This window comes from Paramisgurnus dabryanus, chromosome 4, assembly GCF_030506205.2.
Source record: "Paramisgurnus dabryanus chromosome 4, PD_genome_1.1, whole genome shotgun sequence".
Taxonomy (NCBI): domain Eukaryota; kingdom Metazoa; phylum Chordata; class Actinopteri; order Cypriniformes; family Cobitidae; genus Paramisgurnus; species Paramisgurnus dabryanus.
The window spans coordinates 39,901,547-39,921,675 of NC_133340.1; the positions used below are offsets into that span (position 1 = coordinate 39,901,547).

At 37.1% G+C, this 20,129-nt stretch overlaps 1 protein-coding gene and 1 long non-coding RNA gene across 6 annotated transcripts in view; one reads left to right on the forward strand and one right to left on the reverse strand.

The window, feature by feature from the left end:
- The window catches only part of sorbs2a (sorbin and SH3 domain containing 2a), a 63,178-nt gene extending 60,667 nt beyond the window's left edge, over window positions 1–2,511 (reverse strand). For both annotated transcript variants that reach the window (XM_065254547.2, XM_065254548.2), the window contains exon 1: window positions 1,977–2,511. The gene's annotated coding sequence lies outside the window, so the exon portion shown is untranslated. The remainder of the gene's footprint in view (window positions 1–1,976) is intronic.
- Window positions 1–20,129, forward strand: part of LOC135735893 (uncharacterized) — a 226,346-nt gene that overhangs the window by 168,207 nt on the left and 38,010 nt on the right. The gene's annotated exons all lie outside the window — the stretch shown is intronic.

A 20,129-nucleotide genomic window follows, 5' to 3' on the forward strand; every position in this document is an offset into this window, starting at 1 on the left:
CTAAGGACATCAACCACTTGGCAAAATCAGTTCAGGCTTAGGGTTAGATTTGGTGTTTGCGTTAAAATGTCACTTTAGGTATTGGTTAACTCTTTCACTGCCATTGATGAGATATCTCATCAATTAAGAGAAAACGCTTCCCGCCAATGACGAGATTTTCCGTATTTGGGTAAGGATGTCATTTTCTCTAAATCTAACCCTAAACCGAAGCATCAATGGTAAGAAAATAGGACAAAACATGAATGACACATAAACAAAAATACGTGAAAAGACTCACAAATTTACGTGACTATAGGTACGTAATTTCGTGATACTGGGTTGGTTTTCCTTACTTGTAAGTCGCTTTGTATGCCTAAATATAAAATACGGAATATAAAATGTATGACATGAATGGATTTTTTTTAAATGTACACTGAATAAAAGCTAGGTTGCTTTCATGGTTGATCCAAATAGGAGCAAACCCAACACATTTTTGGTAGAAACAACCCAACATTTGGTTATATCTATTCAACAGATCTATTCGACAGACCCTGGACCACAAAACCAGTCATAAATAGCTTGGTTATATTTGTAGCAACAGCCAAAAATACATTGTATGGGGGAAACGTATTGATAGCTATGCCAAAAATCATTAGGATATTACGTAAAGATCATGTTCCATGAATATATTTTGTAAATATTCTACCATAAATATATCAAGAAATATTTATCAATAGTAATATGTTTGGTAAGAACTTCATTTGGACAACTTTAAATGTGGTTTTTGTAAATATTTAGATTATTTGCAGCCTCAGATTCCAGATTTCCAAAATATGATCCAATTCTAACAAACCATGAATCAATGTAAAGCATATTTATATATACACACTTTAAAAGCCAGATAGGATTTTTATACACTGTGCATTACAGTTGTGCAATAGACTTTGCTTTGCTTAAAATATGATTACATCAGATTGTAAAGAGATATGTCTGGAATACTGCAAAGCCACAGAGTTGACCATAATCTGTGATACACATTACCTCCACCGCCTCACCGACTCGTTCATGACATGTCATTTAATTGTTATGTTAATCAATTAAGCCAAAGGATCTTGGCGCAGGATTTTGGGACACAAGCGCTCTTTTGTTGCTGTGGAAGGTCACACTAGATTGAGTTCCTGGTAATCGGTTTCACTCATTGCACAAACTCAATCCACATGTCAAATGATCGGAATGAGGACAAAACTGACACAACTCTATTACATCTCAATACACTTGTTGTGTCAACTAGACAAATAGAAACACAGATCTTTTTAAATAACGCTTGTGGCTGCTTGATCTGGAGAATAACAATTTCATTATACAGTGGGTTAATCAATATCACATGACAACAATAGACTCCTGAATGAACTCTTGAATAAAGCTGTATGTGTCATTCCTCAACAATGAAAAGCAGCAGCTACATTTAGCATTTTAATCCAAAGTGCATTTGATTTATCCATTGTATGTAATGCACTGAGTTACAGAAATAAATTAACATGGGTAATTATAAGGTGTTTCAACATCTGTCAGCTACATTTTGTTTTGATGTGGTCTGTGTAATGCACACCGCATCTCTGGTGCACACACCTTTACATTCTGTTAATACATAGAGCGGGGCAATGCTGAGTTGCTGACTTCTGAAATCTGTATCTGAATTGCTGTTCCTCAGACTGACATCTGCCTCTTTTTTTCTTATAAAATGCTCTACATCTGAAACCATTCCCTACCTTTGAAATATGCCTCCAAAATAATGCTCTAGTTTCAAAATGATGTCTCCAAAAGCATGATCTCCCTCTGAAATGATGCCTCCAAAATCATTCTCTTTAGATTCAAAATAATGTCTCCCAAACATGCTCTACCTCTGAAATGATGCCTCTGAGAACCTGAAGTCCTTAACTCCCTTGCATTTGCGCTATAATTCAGTTAGTGTCACCGGAAAAAGCAGCGTTTCTTACCCTGAGTAACAAACGCGCATACGGAGTCCTCTACCAAACCCAAGAGCCCGCAGTTACGTTCTAATCAACATATGAGTCCATTAACATCAGAGATGAGAGTGAGGAGGTCCAGAAAGTGCCCACCTGCTCCTATTCCGCTTAGTCGACTCCAGATGAACGCGTGAATGCGCATGGACTTCCCTTTCTCTTGACGCGGGTCAGTGGCTCTCGTGCGGAACTGGAGAGCTATTGGAATAGCATTGCGGTAAAACTGTCTCTTTACACATGACGAAACGCCTATCCGTGTCGGCTCCGGGAGGAGGTGGAGATGGAAACGCAAGATCACACCCGCTGTGCATGCTCGAACCGACGCGCGCGTGTGAGCGCCCCACGAGCCCAATGGGCAAGTCCACGAATAGCGATTTTATCCAGACGTCGTCCAATGACTACCGACCGCTGCCGTGTTTCTCAGGAAATAGGAGTATTTTATAGCATGGCGTATAGAGTCTGTGCCCTCGTGTGTGTGAGATGGAGAGCAGCGCCGCGCATTGGTCCCTCGCGGTTTTCTGTAACCATGGCAACCTGAACATTTCAATCAGCGCTTGGCCTCATGCAGGATGGGAGATGCTGAGGTCACTTCTGACACTCAAGGGCAAAACCACTGCACTAATAAGATGTTATATTAAAGTGATATGCCTATATTAAATTAAATGTACAAAGTCAGAGCATGGTGCTGTAAAACTGAAAGGCATCTCTGATAATTGAAATGACCTTTACATCACAGCCAACGCTTTGCCAGTCTTTTAAAGAAATGCAGTGTGTAAAAGATAGAGGAGGACAAGGGCTTTTTGCCACACTTTATACTCCAGTGAATATTAAAGACCAGTCTTCTTATTTGTAAGAGCTTTAGCAAAATTATGATATTTAAAAATTTCTTTCAAAAGACATTTATTTTATTATCAAAATATTTTAATTTAAAACCGTTTCAAACTTCATCCTAAAACCATCATAAAGAAAAAACTTTGTTAATGAAAACATCTGGGTAATCCAACGTTGGGTAATCCAATGAGCCCCATTCACTTTCATAGTTTTCTTTTCCCTACTATGGAAGTAAATGGGGCTCATGATCGGTTTGTTTACAAACATTGTCTAAAAATATTTTCCTTAAGGTTAATCAGAAAAAAATAAATAAATACAGGTTTATAACAATATCAAAGTGAATAAATGATGACAGAATTTTCATTTTCCTTTACATTTGGCATACGCTTTTATTCAAAGCAACCTACAGTGCATTACAAGGTATATATTTATATCAGTATGTGTGTTCCCTGGGATCAAACCCATGCTCAGCTAACACAATGCTCTACCACTGAGCTATTCAGGAGCACAGGCAGGTTGCTTACAAGTTGAACCGCACAAAAATACGGTACAGCAGCACTCACATACATACTGTATAACAATTGACTAATCCAGACAGACATTGAAATAAAATAAAAAGAAAACTGACATAAAAGCATAGGGGCTTTATAAGAAAGTATGTCATTATAAGGCTGCATAAACAATGCATGTTGTAAGTTACTTAATGACTAAATTCCGATTTTCATTCCTCATGTAGCACAGATCGGATATGACCCACGAACTCGTAAGCAGGAGAATGCGTAAAGATTCCGATATTCTCCTATTTATTTTAGGCCTTATTAATATGTGGAAATAAAACGGATATGAATCGGATACATGCATATACACTCACCTAAAGGATTATTAGGAACACCATACTAATACTGTGTTTGACCCCCTTTCGCCTTCAGAACTGCCTTAATTCTACGTGGCATTGATTCAACAAGGTGCTGAAAGCATTCTTTAGAAATGTTGGCCCATATTGATAGGATAGCATCTTGCAGTTGATGGAGATTTGTGGGATGCACATCAAGGGCATGAAGCTCCCGTTCCACCACATCCCAAAGATGCTCTATTGGGTTGAGATCTGGTGACTGTGGGGGCCATTTTAGTACAGTGAACTCATTGTCATGTTCAAGAAACCAACTTGAAATGATTCAATCTTTGTGACATGGTGCATTATCCTGCTGGAAGAAGCCATCAGAGGATGGGTACATGGTGGTCATAAAGAGATGGACATGGTCAGAAACAATGCTCAGGTAGGCTGTGGCATTTAAACGATGCCCAATTGGCATTAAGGGGCCTAAAATGTGCCAAGAAAACATCCCCCACTCCATTACACCACCACCAGCAGCCTGCACAGTGGTAACAAGGCATGATGGATACATGTTCTCATTCTGTTTACGCCAAATTCTGAAATTAAGACTCATCAGACCAGGCAATATTTTTCCAGTCTTCAACTGTCCAATTTTGGTGAGCTCGTGCAAATTGTAGCCTCTTTTTTCTAGTTGAAGATGAAAATGAGTGGTACACAGTGGGGTCTTCTGCTGTTGTAGCCCATCCGCCTCAAGGTTGTCCGTGTTGTGGCTTCACAAATGCTTTGCTGCATACCTCGGTTTTAACGAGTGGTTATTTCAGTCAAAGTTGCTCTTCTATCAGCTTGAATCAGTCCGCCCATTCTCCTCTGACCTCTAGCATCACCAACAACCATGTCACGCTCAAAATTGCTTAAATCAACTTTCTTTTCCATTCTGACATTCAGTTTGGAGTTCAAAAGATTGTCTTGACCAAGACCATACCCCTAAATTAATTGAAGCAACTACCATGTGATTGGTTGATTAGATTATTGCAATAATGAGAAATTTAACAGGTGTTCCTAATAATCCTTTAGGTGAGTGTATAATATTTATAATCATTTTGCCCCTGCATATCGTAAAATTTTATTTCCTCTGTGGCTTAAGCTGTGCCGGGTCAGTATGTCTACCTTGAATTGTTTCGCCAAGTGTTTAGTGTAAATGCAGCTATCGGATACGAGTCGATTTTAAAAGATGATGTAAGCGGGTCTTCAAAAAATAGAAGACCCGGATACAAGCAACAAATCGGAATTAGACATCAAGATTTGCAGTTTAAATACATGTATAGAGCAGCTGTAGTGGAATTGTGTTATTCTATAATGCATAGAGGTTGTATGATGAGAGGCGTTTATGTTTGCCAATATATAATTATAAAGTAACATAACAATACATAATCCATATACAGTTCATGTAGCTCAGTTGGTATTGCTCTAGCAGTGCAAAGTTGATGGTTCCTAGGAAAATTTGAACCCGCTCTGAAATCCAGGCTAAATCTCAATCTAATTAGAAGATTAGAAGCATCTAAGTTTGATTTCAATCATTGTCATGGTCTTACTCACTCAATATTAAATATATCAAAGTAATATTTTTACAGACTGTTCTATACATATATGATTTTATGTAGAAAACAATAAATGACAAAAATGACTCTCATTGTTATCTTAGATTGCTTATTTAGCACACAAAATATTGCTTTTTACCTCATACAAGTGATAAAGTACAAAAAATGTATTTAATATATATGTTGTACACTAAAATACAGTAATCTGGCAGTCATTGAGACATGTGAGCATTAAGAAAGGCTTGATTATGGCTGCATGCCATGCTTTCATGCAATATTAAAATGTGTTTTTCTGTTTTTCCACAGAGGAACTTTAGTCATCGTCTGTTGGAATTCTGAAACCGAGAGCAGAATCGCATTAATTTGGGTTATCTGCTCTCATAATAAAATAAACATTCTTCTCATATGCACCAAATACCTTGTTTGTGTTTAAAATGACACATTTATTCTGATCATATTCATCTGTCAGCACAGTAATTGTGACATCTCTCTTCACATTTCGAGACCTCAATGTGCTGTCTTACAGGTAAGATATTACTCTGAATCTGACCCCTAACCAGTTGTTACATGTTACTTTAATCTGATTTATCCTGAGAAATCCTGTTGTTAGAGATTTAACCCATATACCAAGCAATCTATATACTGTATTTCTGATTTGGAGAGACACTAGTGGAGATGATATATAGAGATGGAGTACCAGTCAGACAGTGTATTTACTAGCACAAATTTCAGTTCAGTCACAAATGCCTCACTGCACTGCTGCTGTGAACACCACACATCAGTATCACCTTTACCAACTACAGATCAAAGATGTCCAAATATAAATCTCTTCACTCATAGCTGACCTTTGCAATAGAAAATAACTGTGTGGGTGCGTGTGTGTGTGCGCAGGTGAGTGACATTGTGTATGCGTCTAGTCTCAGAAGCTAGCCAGAGCTCTTGGTTATCTGGACTGGAAAATCGCTATGACATTGAGGGGACGTTTTTGAGAGCCCAGTCATCAACACTTGGGACCCTGAGGGAGTGGACTGCAAGGGTGATTGTATGTGGTTATAATAAAGGGATCAGCGACAAACCACTCCATAAGTAAAGCCTATAGATAAACGTTCTTAAATAACACTTAAACAGGCGATAACCTAATGGTTGAAGGTCTACAAATGTCTGTTTGTAATTTAACAAAACGCCAGCTTCCACTGCATTTTTATTTAAATATAAATTATAATAAAGGTGCAGTAGTGATACACACAAGTTTTTAATGTCTATGTTCAATATAAACTCTTAAACTTGTTTTCAAAGTGGTGATCCGTAGGGATTTTAGCTCATTCAACCTGAAAGCAAAAGTTGGTGACATTCAAAAATTCAAGCATCGCTCATTTATTGATCAAAGATGTTGGAAAGGAACATAAACATTCATAAAAATGAACAGTGACAATTTGTTTTCTAATTTATAATGAATGAAATGGTGTTTAATTTTTGTACAAAATTGTGTTTATCACATTAAAACAAGTTTAAAGCCTACACTTGTCTAGTCATTTGACTAAAAACAAACACAGACATTTTTATGAGCTACTCAGAAAGTCAAATTCTTGCCACCCTGATTGGTAGCTGGGTTAAAACCAAGCTATGCTGGTTTTCCTCACTTAGATCCAGACACACAGTACACACCCTGAGTGTTGCTGAAATCGCATACACATGAATAGACAAATACGCATACAGGGTGACACATATCACAGCCCACCAATCATGACGTCACGCCCTGCACTTTAATTATCTCACATGTGAGTACCAAAAATACCACAAAACGCACTCTGCATGCTTTCTTTAGACACACACCGCATTTGTGATGAAACACACAGGAAAAAATAACACCTTATCTCCAGCTACTGTTCACATGTGCTCTGCTTCTAGAAAGCGCCGCATTCCCTGTGCTTGATAATGTATCACTGCCTGCTTAGCTTTCCAGACAGGAACATTCCAGCATGAGGTCATTTTTGGGAAAGTAGTAATTAATAGGTTCGAGAGCTCTTCGACTCACCTTTGATGTTGAGAGCAATGAGAATGAGATGTTCTTAGTCTTGGTACAGTACACAGCCATATGCAAAAGTTTGGGCACCCCTTACGATTTCCATGATTTTCATTTTAAAATATTTGTTTGGATCAGCAATTTCATTTTGATTATCAAATAACTGAATGGCACAGTTATATTTCAGTGGTGAAATGAGATTTATTGTTCGGATTGGAAATTGCTGATCCAAACACCCAAATATTTATAAATGAAAATCATGGAAATTGTCAGGGTGCCCAAACTTTTTGGATACGACTGTACTTGTGATTACTTAAACAGATTGAGATGTTCAGCTGTACAACGTTCATCCAATAAACCATCAATTATGGTGTTTATATAGTTTCTACATGTCTAAGCAAAAACTACAGGGAATAATAAATACAGTATTCCTGTAGCTCAGATGGTACAGGTCATGGGTTTGATCCCAGGAACCACATGCATTGATACAATGTATAGATTGTAATGCATTGTAAGTCATTTGGGATGAAAGCATCTGAAAAATGCTAATTAACCTGATTTAAAAAAGTTTAAAGCTTTAACACGTGGTAAAGTTGGAAATTTAGTCAAATAACCAAATAATCTTAATGGATCTTTTTTTAACAAAGTGGATCTTGTTACTGGACATTGTTTTTTAGCCCATGGTAGGGTTAACAATCTTAAACCTGTCTTGTTTTAGCCTATAAAGGGGCGGTCACACTACACTTTTCGTACTTCGGACTTCCATTCATACCCATGCACATGCTTCGGACTGGAAAGGCAAGCTTGTGCAAAGATATTTCGCTGCGTACCAAGTTCAAGTCTGGGGAACTCTGTGAATTCGTAGTATGTGGACACATGTGACAAGTAGAAAACTGGTATGTCATGGCATGACCTTTCACTCTACTGAAAAGAAAAGATGGACATATCACTTCCTGCCAATATTTGCAGCAACGCCTGAAAAATATTCACATGCTCAAAGTCCAGTGTCACAACCCTTTAAAGGTGACATTTTCAAGACTTTTTTTTAAATGTCAAATAAATCTTTGGTGTCCCCAGAGTATGTTTGTGAAGTTCAAATACCATCCAGATAATTTATTATAACATGTTTAAATTTCAACTTTGTAGGTGTGAGCAGAAATGTGTCACTTTGGGTGTGTCCTTTAAAATGCAAATGAGCTGATCTCTGCATTAAATGGCAGTGCCGTGGTTGGAAAATGCAGATTAAGGGGTGGTATTATCCCCTTCTAACATCACAAGGGGAGCCAAATTTCAATGACCTATTTTTTCACATGCTTGCAAAAAATGGTTTACCAAAACGAAATTACTGGATTGATCTTTTTCACATTTTCTAGGTTGATAGAAGCACTGGGGACCCAATTATAGCGCTTAAATATGGAAAAAGTCAGATTTTCCTGATATGTCGCCTTTAATATTGGGTTGTTTCAAACCATGTTTGGGTCAAATATGGACATAAGTTATCCAGTATTTGGGTTTGTCCCTCCTACCCAACCATGGGTTGAAAACAAGGCAGGATTTTTTTTGTAGCTTTATTTTTAATATAAAAGCACTGCACTGCAAAAAATGACTTTCTACTTAGTATTTTTGTCTTGTTTTCAGTAAAAATATCTACAAATTCTTAAATTAAGATGCATTTTCTTGATGAGCAAAATGACCTAGGAAAATAAGTCTAGTTTTTAGACAAAACAAATACAATTTAAGCGAATTTATGCTTAAAACAAGCAGAAAAAATCTGCCAATGGAATAAGAAAATATTTCTTGAATTAAGTGTTCATGAAAAAAGTAAACTTATTAAAGAAAAATTTTCTTATTCCATTGGCAGATTTTTTTGCTTGATTTAAGCACTAATTTGCTTAAATTTTATATTTATTGTCTAAAAACTAGACTTATTTTCCTAGGTCATTTTGCTCTTCAAGAAAATACATCTTAATTTAAGAATTTTTAGATATTTTTACTGAAAACAAGATAATATAAAAAAATACTAGGTAAGAAAGTAATTTTTTGCAGTGTTGGACTGTATGTATCACTCTGCATGCCCGTGTTTGGTGCATTTCTTTGTTTCTTTCTCCATCCCCTTCATTTCTAACATCTATCATGTTATTGGCACTGCATTCAAGCAGAATTAACTCGATATTGATCATGTATTAACAGAATGAACATTCTTTTTATAAAGGCTCAGCTCGGGTGTGTTTTAATCATTGAGATTTTATTGCACAATGTTTTCATTTCTTTACTTTGTAAGCACATGATCACACTACATCCTACCAGTGGTTAGGTCTGAGTGAGCTTTATGAAATATTTCTTATGACACATTATAAACTTGAGAATGTCTAGTAGTAGAAATTAGAAGAATGTTCTAAACAGAATGTACAATAATATCTTTCTCATTCTCTTAAACATGTGTAATATATACTTTTATATTATATAACAAATAAACCAGCTGATGTATTCCACATTTACAATAGCTGTTTTGTGTTCTGATATTGTGCATTTGAAATCATCTGAATCTAGACAAATAATTCCTCAGACCCTAAAGTCTGCTTCCAGCGTTACATAACTGCCCTCAGAAACACACACACATTCTCAGCCACTGTACAGACCTCAAGGCCTGAGATTAGAGTCAGAGTCTGACCACACACACACACCACACACGGTTATATTTAACCATCTACTTCAAACCTCACAAGACACTCTCGAAAGCAATCTAAATATGTGATACATTCATTGCCTGATACTGAGAAAGTGGGGGAGAGAGGGGGAGAGAGAGAGAGAAAGAGAGAGAGAGAGAGAGAGAGAGAGAGAGAGAGAGAGAGCTGGTCTGGCTCTAAAACTCCAGACCAGCACTAATGAACGCAAACAAACCACAATAAACCAAATCATTAAAGAAAGTCAAACTTTATATTTGGATCATTGGGATAATGAAAGTAAAAACCAAAGCAAACTAGAATGTTATCGGGCACTAAACAGAAAATACAGTCTGTCAGAATATCTCTCCACTGTTAGAGATGTAAAGCAGAGACGAATCCTCACTAAATACAGACTCAGTGATCACAGTCTGGCAATAGAGAAAGGCCGACATAGACAAACATGGCTCCCAAAAGAAGAGCGAATCTGTGTCCATTGTGACAGTGGTGAGATCGAGACAGAGACACACTTTCTCCTTTACTGTGGTAAATATAAAGAGCTTAGAGAAAAACACTTTGACAAAATCTCAAAGCTCATACCAGAGTTTCATAACTCTTCAGATTCAGATCAAATGAAGATGTTACTGGGGGAAGACAGACACCCATCAGTTGCTGCTAAATTCATTTATCAGTTACACACCATCAGAAATAATCTACAGCCCTGATCTTGTACAGTATTTTTATTTTACCTCTCATCTGCCTCCATAAATGTACATTTGTATACTTCCAATGCTTATATTTCAAAGTCTACTTTATATTGTAAATATCCTCTGATTCTATTTTATTTTATTTGCAGTAGTACTTCATCCATCACCCAGCACCTTAGCTTAATTGCACCTTAATGTTTGTTAATATTGTGTTATTGTATGTTTCTTGTTTTATGTATAATGCTTTGGCAATATTGTAAGTGACACAATCATGCCAATAAAGTTCTTTAAATTGAAATTGAAATTGAAATTGAGAGAGAGAGAGAGAGAGAGAGAGAGAGAGAGAGAGAGAGAGAGAGAGAGAGAGAGAGAGGTTGTTATGTCTGTATATGAAGTGAGAAAGAAACCTCAGGGAAAAGATTGAGAGAGAACTTCAGAAAAGCGGAAAGGGGGAGTGGAGAAGAGCAGAAGTGAGAAGAGAGGTGTGATTCTGTCATGGTTAGCATCTGCATCATATCCTTCAAAGAATGGGGGAAAGGAAAATATTCCCATTATTATACAATAATGGACACAAATGCTTTTGTAGCATGGCAAGGCCTTTATCACTCACATTTTGTATTAGTGATCATCTTTGAAAAATGTATAATGAGACATTTAGGGCCCTATTTTAACGATCTGAGACGCAAGTGCTAAGAGCAAAGCGCAAGTGACTTTGTGGGCGGATCTTGGGCGCTGTTTCTATTTTCCCGGCGGGAGAAATAACTCTTGCGCCAGGCGCAAATCAATAAGGGGTTGGTCTGAAGTAGGTTCATTATTCATGGGTGTGGTTTGGGCGTAACTTCAAATAAACCAATCAGAACGTCATCCAACATTCCCTTTAAACGCAAGTGCGCAAGTTCCATGGCGGGTTGCTATTATTATGACGGATTTACCAGGCGCACGGCAGGAGCGGTTTACAGCCGAGGAGACCGACATTCTTGTAAGAGCAGTCAAAGACAGAGAAGTTGTTTTGTATGGGGATGGGAAACCCCCGCCCAAATCAGCGTCGGTTAAACAGGCGTGGGAGGAAATAGCCACAATTGTCTCATCAGCTGGCATCCCCAGGACGTTGCGCCAAGCGCTACAATGATTTCAGGAGACGGGGGAATCCCAAGCTTGCCAGCATAAATCGGGCACGCCGTGTAACGGGAGGTGGATCCGCCTCTACACAGGACCTGACGCCAGCAGAGGACATCGCTGCGTCCACCCTCACCGCTGAAAGCCAAGAAACGCAAGCAGTCCAACCCCAAAGTACACTTACAATCAAGTTCACTTAAGGTTTCTTATGAAAACATTTTAATTATTATTTACTTAAAATAAACGTAATACAGCCACACAACAAACTTATGAAAATATTTTAATCGTTATTTGCATGATACTAATTTAACGCAGCCACACAAAATAAATAAAAACTATCACCACAATGCTCACCACAATGATTTCCCTTATCTCATGTGTTAATATTTTTAAGTGTAACAATTTATGATTTGCAAAAATAACTGTTGCATCTTTGTAGATTAGATAAGCAAAATGTGTGTGCGTTGTGCAAGCTATACATTATGGTCAAGCATGTGCCCTTAAAATAGCATAATGGACAACGCGCAACGCGCCACTGACTTTAGACTAGTTTTTTGTGGTCAGTGGCGCAATTGTTTTTTGAAACGGGATGGTTTTGCGCCGGAACACGCCTCCTTTTTTGCGCTGAACCGCCCAGGAAGCGCAAGTTCATTCCCTAGTTTGCCGACGTGCGTCTGTGGAGGGAAAAAACCCGCTGTGCGTCGGTGCAAAATACGAATGATACATGCGTCACTGACAAAGTCAATTGTGCTGGGTGCAAGAAAGGGCCCTCTATATTTTCATTAAGTAATTTCCCTGTTGGCTGTTCTGTTATACATTTTGTCCCAACAATGTAACAAATACCAAACCCTAAAAACAGGCCTTATTGCTACAGTATATGAAATATATGGAATGCATGATTTTTGAAAAACACTTTGGAAAAGGGAGTCGAGGCTGACTACCAAAACACACTTGTAGCCAATCAGCATTAAGGGGCGTGTCTACTAACCAACATCGTTGCCTGGGTTTGCATATGTGTGGGGCGGGTCTATCAAAAAGTCCCGATTCTATTGGGGTAGGGGCGTGTTTGTTTAGTGATATCAAATGTCAACATTGGCTTTCAGAAATCATGCACCCCGCCTTAAAATTGGTGACATAAAATGGTTCAGTAGATGGCCTGCTGTGCTAGAATGTGATTCACAGACTAACAGTGCCATTCCTCACTCACAATGTAGACATCAAAGCCACCTCTGCACAATAAGAATATAAACAGAGACGCTCTCAGAAGCACTTAGCAATCAGCATCTCTCCCCCATTTTTATAACAGCTAGCACCCACACACTCAGACAGAGACAGAGAGAGAGCGAGAGAGAGAGAGAGAGAGAGAGAGAGAGAGAGAGAGAGAGAGAGAGAGAGAGAGAGAGAGAGAGAGAGAGAGAGAGAGAGAGAGAGAGAGAGAGAGAGAGAGAGAGAGAGAGAGAGAGAGAGATTTATATCAATATATTTAAATAGCAATCTGTAAAATAATTACTGAGCAAGTACAAAAATGAGCCGTGGTCAAACTGTCTCACTACCCATTAATAAGCTATTAATAAAGATAATTTAATTTAGGCTGTCGGGTACAATATTGCAGGTAAAGTTAGTTTGAAATAACTCAGCAATTTTAAATTCAAACAGAGACAAAATATACGGGTTGAAGTTTAAAGCAATAAATGCTTTAGATTGGCTCTGAGGCACACTGGCATATGTTGATGATGCTGACAGGATTGCTACACTGCAATATGGATGTAAATACACCAATGCCCAATCTCACACATACACACACAAAATGATACACGATTTCTGCTGTAGTATAGCATTGTCTGATTTGCATGGCTGTGAGATTTATCTTATCTCTCTTCTGTTTCACACACATATTACACAAAAGGCTTATCATTACAGTTTTAAATGAATCATTTGTTCAGCGGTCCTCTTAGTCAGAACCACATTTCTATTAGATTTTAGCTGATTGGCAAGATTGTCTCCTCCAGTGAACCAGACGTTAAGCTTTACGTCAAAGCGTTGGGTGAGACATTCAACATTCTCATCGATCAATTTCATCTGATTTTAGGGGTAGTTAATGGACCGAATGTTTGTTCAATAGAAGTTCCAGGAGAAATGTTCCAAAGATGTTGATTCAAATACGTCCTATTTAGCAAAGTGGGGTCAGGAAAAGGAAGAGAAGGCAGAGACATTCCTCAAGTGACACAATTTTTCATTGGTTAGTAATTAGGTAATAGCTCAATCAATTCAAGCAACAGTGGCAGCCGGTGACTTCTTTTTTCGAGGACGCTCGATGCGAAGTTTGTCACAACATGTATGCAGCCCGTCATGTGTGTGGTTCTTAATTTCAAAATATGTGTTTTGTGCGTCGAGAGATCATGTGTGCATCACGTGTTTTGTCATAATAAGTGCCTGCTGCAGACGCGTCTAAAGGGTTTATGATAAAAGAGAAGCTCGCATTTGCCAGATACTCACATAATCTCATACGTAATCAGAGTTTATTGTTAAGGGAGTGTCTTGCATGTATTTTGTAAACGTGAGCGTCGCTTTTATCATAAACGGTTTTAACGCGTCTGCAGCAGGCACTTATTTTGATAAAACACGTGATGCACATGGTTCACATGATGCAACAAACATATTTTGAAAACACGAGCAACACATATTTTGATTTGCGCCCCTCGGATGAGCAGTCACGAGCCGCCACTGTCCAGCAACCTATTGGAAGAAAACAATAGAAATCAAATATATTATTGAGTGCAGAAATCTCAACGTGCTTTCCAACTAAGTGTTCTCACAATCGTCGTAATAATGAAAGATATCTTTACCTAAAGCTGATAGACACAGCTGTTTCTTGCCCTTCTTTGGTAGCAACCCTATAAGATTCAATCACACTTAAAAGATCATATTCACTCTATCATATCCAAAAATGGATTAAGGACGGATATGTTTTCCCCAGATCCGAGTCAAGTAGAACAAAAATGCCAAGAATGAACCAAAGAATTCCTTCCCACACATTCCAAACAAACTGGTATTTCCTGGAAGGGACAACCAGGCTGTTCAACTTCCTCTACCTAAGGCAATTTTATTTTTTAAAGAGCAAGCGTTATGAGTGAGGAGTGATGACTTACTTAAACGGCTTAACCTAATGGCTTCGCTCATCCCATGTACTTAAAAAGACTTTGTTTACATGCCGTACAAGGAAACAGTGATTATACTCATGTTAAGAATGCTTCAGGGTCTTATGGGGTCAGCATATTTCACCGAATCATTTGTGAAGATTTACACCATCCAGAATGCCTTCGCTGAAATGTTTTCTGTATAGTTTAATGTTGTTCTTGCTGTTTTGTGTTGTATTAGAGACTGTGTTCCCACTCCACTCTGTTCTGTGCTGAGCTATGCTGCTGATCCGGGTGTAGTATTGATGCCCTGCTACCCCGAGGGGCACATTATGTGTGTGTGGCTGAGTCAGCGATTGGATTGGACTGTACTGCAGCCTGCTAATGTGAAAAAGATCCATGAGCTATTGTTGTACAATCACAAAGCACAGACTCTACCAATTATTCACATATAAAGCGATGAGGGTTTTATGGTCCATACACGAATGTCTGCCGTGTCTGGCATTCAATTAAAAGTCATTTCAGCAGGTGATTGATAGTATGCTGAGATGTTTTCAGTTATTGGTGGCTCGCTATAAATTCGGTCTTGTCTAAGCATCTATTTTAGCTCTATTGTTGTACTGGAAGATTTCAATTGAATTGTCTGTGAGTAACCCAGAGTGCTTTTTTGATGCATTCTGTACGTTGCAGCATAACAATAACAATCACACACACAAACAAACATAAGTAGGCATACAATGGAGTAAGCTGACCTCCAAACACTATGTTTTGTTGGCGAACAAGATAGCAGGCTTGGTACTGCATGTAATATTACAGTAACAATATAGGCTTTTCTCCCACATATACAGACAAACAGATATATAGATAGACAGACATATCTTTATATAATAATATATGGAGAGAGGGACAGATGTCTACACATAACAGCAACATACTTTTTTTGGCATTTTGCATAAACGTAGGATGAAATTACACAAGCACACATATAAGACATCAGCACAAGTCTAGGAAATCATGATGCAAAAATGCATGCTAGCAAACAAACAAAGATCTTACCTTGTCCAGAGTTTCACTACAATCCAAATCCAGCTACAGCGTGTCCTGAAACCTTATTACGCACCCACTTCCACTCTCTCGCTTTCTCAAACGTACACTGATTCGGCAACCTCCTTCTGTGGTTATTCCAACAGGATGAATAGACATAAAACGTGCACACACACACACACACACACACACACACACAATAAATGTCCTACAGTATGCAATTTTAGTTTCCCTAAAAGGGACAATAAAGTTGAGTCTGAGTTTCTTCATACAGTATGTAGTGTGTGAATGAGAAGATGTACAGCTGATCTCCCTCTTTCTAATTCCTCCCTCTCTCTCTTTCTCTCTCTCTCTTTCTCTGACAACTTTTACAGTTTAGGCTGTGTGTACTACAGTGCAATGCAGGGTTTTGTACTGATAGATGCTGATATAGCAACACTGTAAGATCAGTAAGACTGTTAGGGCAGAAGCCTCCTCTCCAAAGAAAAAATATCAAATAAAACGCTGATGAATGTGATGAGTGATGAATCAAATGAACTATAATAAAATGTATTACCTATTATCTATACAGTATAATAAAATGTATTACCTATAACCCAGTCTAAACCTGAATGCAACTTTTAAAACCAAAAACAAGCTATTTTTTATAGATAGATGGCATGGAGGTACTGCTTTTGTTCCTGGAGTATGGTTTACAGTCATTTGTTTTATACAGAAATCAAACTTCTCCACTTTAGCATATATACACTTGAACGGTACTGTATTGTCATGCAGACAAAATGCTGCAAATAAAACTAAAACTGAAAAAAAAATGCTTTTAGTCACCTTTATCTATTATTTTCATGGAGCAGATGTGTTATAGTGACTTTCTCACAACATTTACTCTGATCTGACAGATTGTTACTTCATTTGCTTTTGTATGGCTTTATAAATGTATTGCAAGCGGTTTTCATCACCTGGTAATCTCTAGCGCTGAGCGCAACAGTCTGCAGCTGGAAGCAAAAATCCAATTCATTGCCTCCAATGATAAAATAATTCCTTATGGATTTACACATTACGGATATTAGCCATATGTTTTAAGCAACTCAAAAAAGAGTAAGAGCATGTCAAACCTCTGCCAATGTCCCAAATGGGTCAAACTTTATAATTGGTGATGATTACTGCATTATAAAAATGGCTGGGTTATTTTTGACCCATAATGGGTAAATATTGGACAGAATACACCGCTGGGTTTAAATTGACCAAATGCTGGGTTGTTTTAACCCAACTGCTGGGTTATTATACTCCATGGTTGCATGGTTGGTTAATTTTTGACCCAGCATGGGGTCATTTTTAACCCAGCATGTGTTCTGTCCAGTATTTATGGGTCAAAAATAACCCATGCAGCCATTTTTATGGTACACTATACTGACTAAATTATATAGTGATTGATGTATACACTCCAAATAAATAGTATACATACTATTCTAATGTATAGTTTACAGACTTAAAGGAATAGTTTACCCCTAAATAAAAAATTGCCCATATTTTACTAACCGTTTAGTTATATAGTACAGTATGACTTTATCAGTTATTCAAAGTCTTTCGAGGTAATGCGATGGCTTTTTGTAACTTTTATATTTTAAACTTGGCTGCACGCATGTTCACGAGAGAGTTGAGGTCAGGCTGGCTGTCCTCTGACCCAGCATGCAAAATCTTAGACTGTTTGGTCCCTTATATATGCAGACTGATGTACAGAGCATGTAAAGTATTATAAAATATACAGACAAAGCATACATACAGGTGATGTAGGCTATACAGTATGCACAAAGCATACATAGTATAATGTACAAAAGAGCAACTGGTGTCAAAGGTCAATTAGGGGTCGTGGCTTTCAGTTAACCTTTGAAAGAATGCATGGGAATAACAATGTGAAAGATATTGTTGAGAGGGCACAAAAAGCAGGAGACAAAAGAGTAGTTTCCTGCTAGACAGATGATGGTAAGTTGAACAGCTAAGGTGAAGGTTAGAGGTTATTTAGCCTATACTGTACAAATTCCTTTTTTTAAGCTCTCGGAAAAAAGTAAACCTGTGATTTTATTCTTGAAATTTTGTGACTTTTTCATTTAAGTGGGTATTAATTATAAAAATAAAGTTGCAATAAGTAAGCCATTTAACTTTCTTTTTTATTATTTATACCAACTCCTCACTAGTCAAGAAAGTTGAAATGACTTGTTTATTAAAGTTGTTTAAACTTAAAAGTTTAAGTGCAACAGTACATTTGTTACAGTGTAGCCTACATACTGTAGGAATGTAAGGCCCACTGTAAATGCACAATATGCATTTTTTATTTTATTTTCATTTATCTGCTAAAAATGGTGTAACCTTCTTTCATGGACTTTTATTTTCAGAGAAAAATAATATAAGTTTGCAACTTCACATTCTGTTACTTCCACTTCAGCAAACTTACATTCAAATTTATGCAAACCATAAATTATGCAAAATCTCTAATGGTTCAGGCATTACCTACCGCTGATCTATTCAGAATCATAGAGCTCGCATTAGAGTCTGTGTGTGGGTGCCTGAAATGATGGATTGCCTGCAGTAACTATTTGTGAGAATAGCATGCTACTTTTAACCGTGTCAGCAAAACAGCCAGCGGTTAGATTCACACACACAGAACATTGATTGCTTGTGTGGAGCGAATAATTGCTGACAATGAAAGGACATGCACATGCACACTCATAAATACCTGTAGGGCATTGACAGTGCATTAGAAAGAGATATATGGCATGTGCATTAGAGATGCAGACATAAACCAATACAGTAGTTCTAGTTCTTAAGGGTTTCTGACATCTATTTAATAACATATTTTATTTAAATATCTATATATTTGGATGTTTTAAATGCTGTTGAAATAAAGACTATAACAGGTGTTCTGTTTCAAGTCCAAATCCTACACACAAATACAGATGCTGAGCACAGTAACCTGCTGTTCGCCAAGTGAGTCATCAGATTCCAGGTGCGCTTTCACTTCCTGATGCAGTTGCTGGGCAACAGCATACATCTGAATCTAAATGCAGTCTTCAGAAAAGTCCTGCAGAACTCTGACACCAGACTTTCATTGTCATGTTAAAGTTCACATTTAACTAAAATAGTTTGTGGTGCAACCATATCTTAAAGTGAAATGCCTGGCCTACTGAAACTGTAATTTCTTCTCATGGATTATATTAGCTAAGAATCTACACGTTGAAGCTTTTTATGGCATGTATATTTGGTGACACATTCATAAATGAAACCTTTGAAAATCCCAGCTAAAGTCGTTTTTGTGATTTACTGTAATCTATATAAAATCATCCTACATATTGTAAAGAAAATTCTGTGAAAATATAACCGGATATGAAACGGATGACAGACATGAAACTTTGAAACGCCTACTGTAATCTCATAATTAGATTGGATTTCACAGACAAGGTCACAAATATAATCAGAATATTAACATAATTCAGAATATTAACTCACATTATTCCATTACAGAATTATTTAATTCATGTTTATACATTCACATTAGCTAGAAATTGTACTATATTCAATTATTTCATATACATATTTGAATGACTATGACATTTAAAAAAATAAATAAATAGGCATCAAACAAAAATGCATAAACAGGCTAATAACAGAAATGATAAAAACTTGATTTAAATGAAGGTACCCATATTAAATGTTATGAAGTATGGAAACAGTATTTATACAAAATTTTTTTATATATTTGTAATATATTTCACCATTACAATAAATGCAAATCCATTCAAAGTCTTATTTTGATATACAAAGTACTAGGGGTGTATGTATTGGGACTGTGAATGTACTGGGGGTCCTTGCTCCTCCTCTTTATTAATTAAGGGGTCATTGACCTAAAAAAGATTGAGGACCTCTGGTCTATAAAAACTTTTTAAAGGGCCTCAACAGCTCTTAACCAGCAAAGATTTTCTTGAAATATGAGGCGCCCCCAGCTGGACATTTTTGGAATGACATGTGAATTCATTAACCTTACTTGGTCTAAAAACAAAATATAAACAACAAAGCATATATATATATATATATATATATATATATATATATATATATATATATATATATATATATATATATATATATATATATATATATATATATATATATATATATAT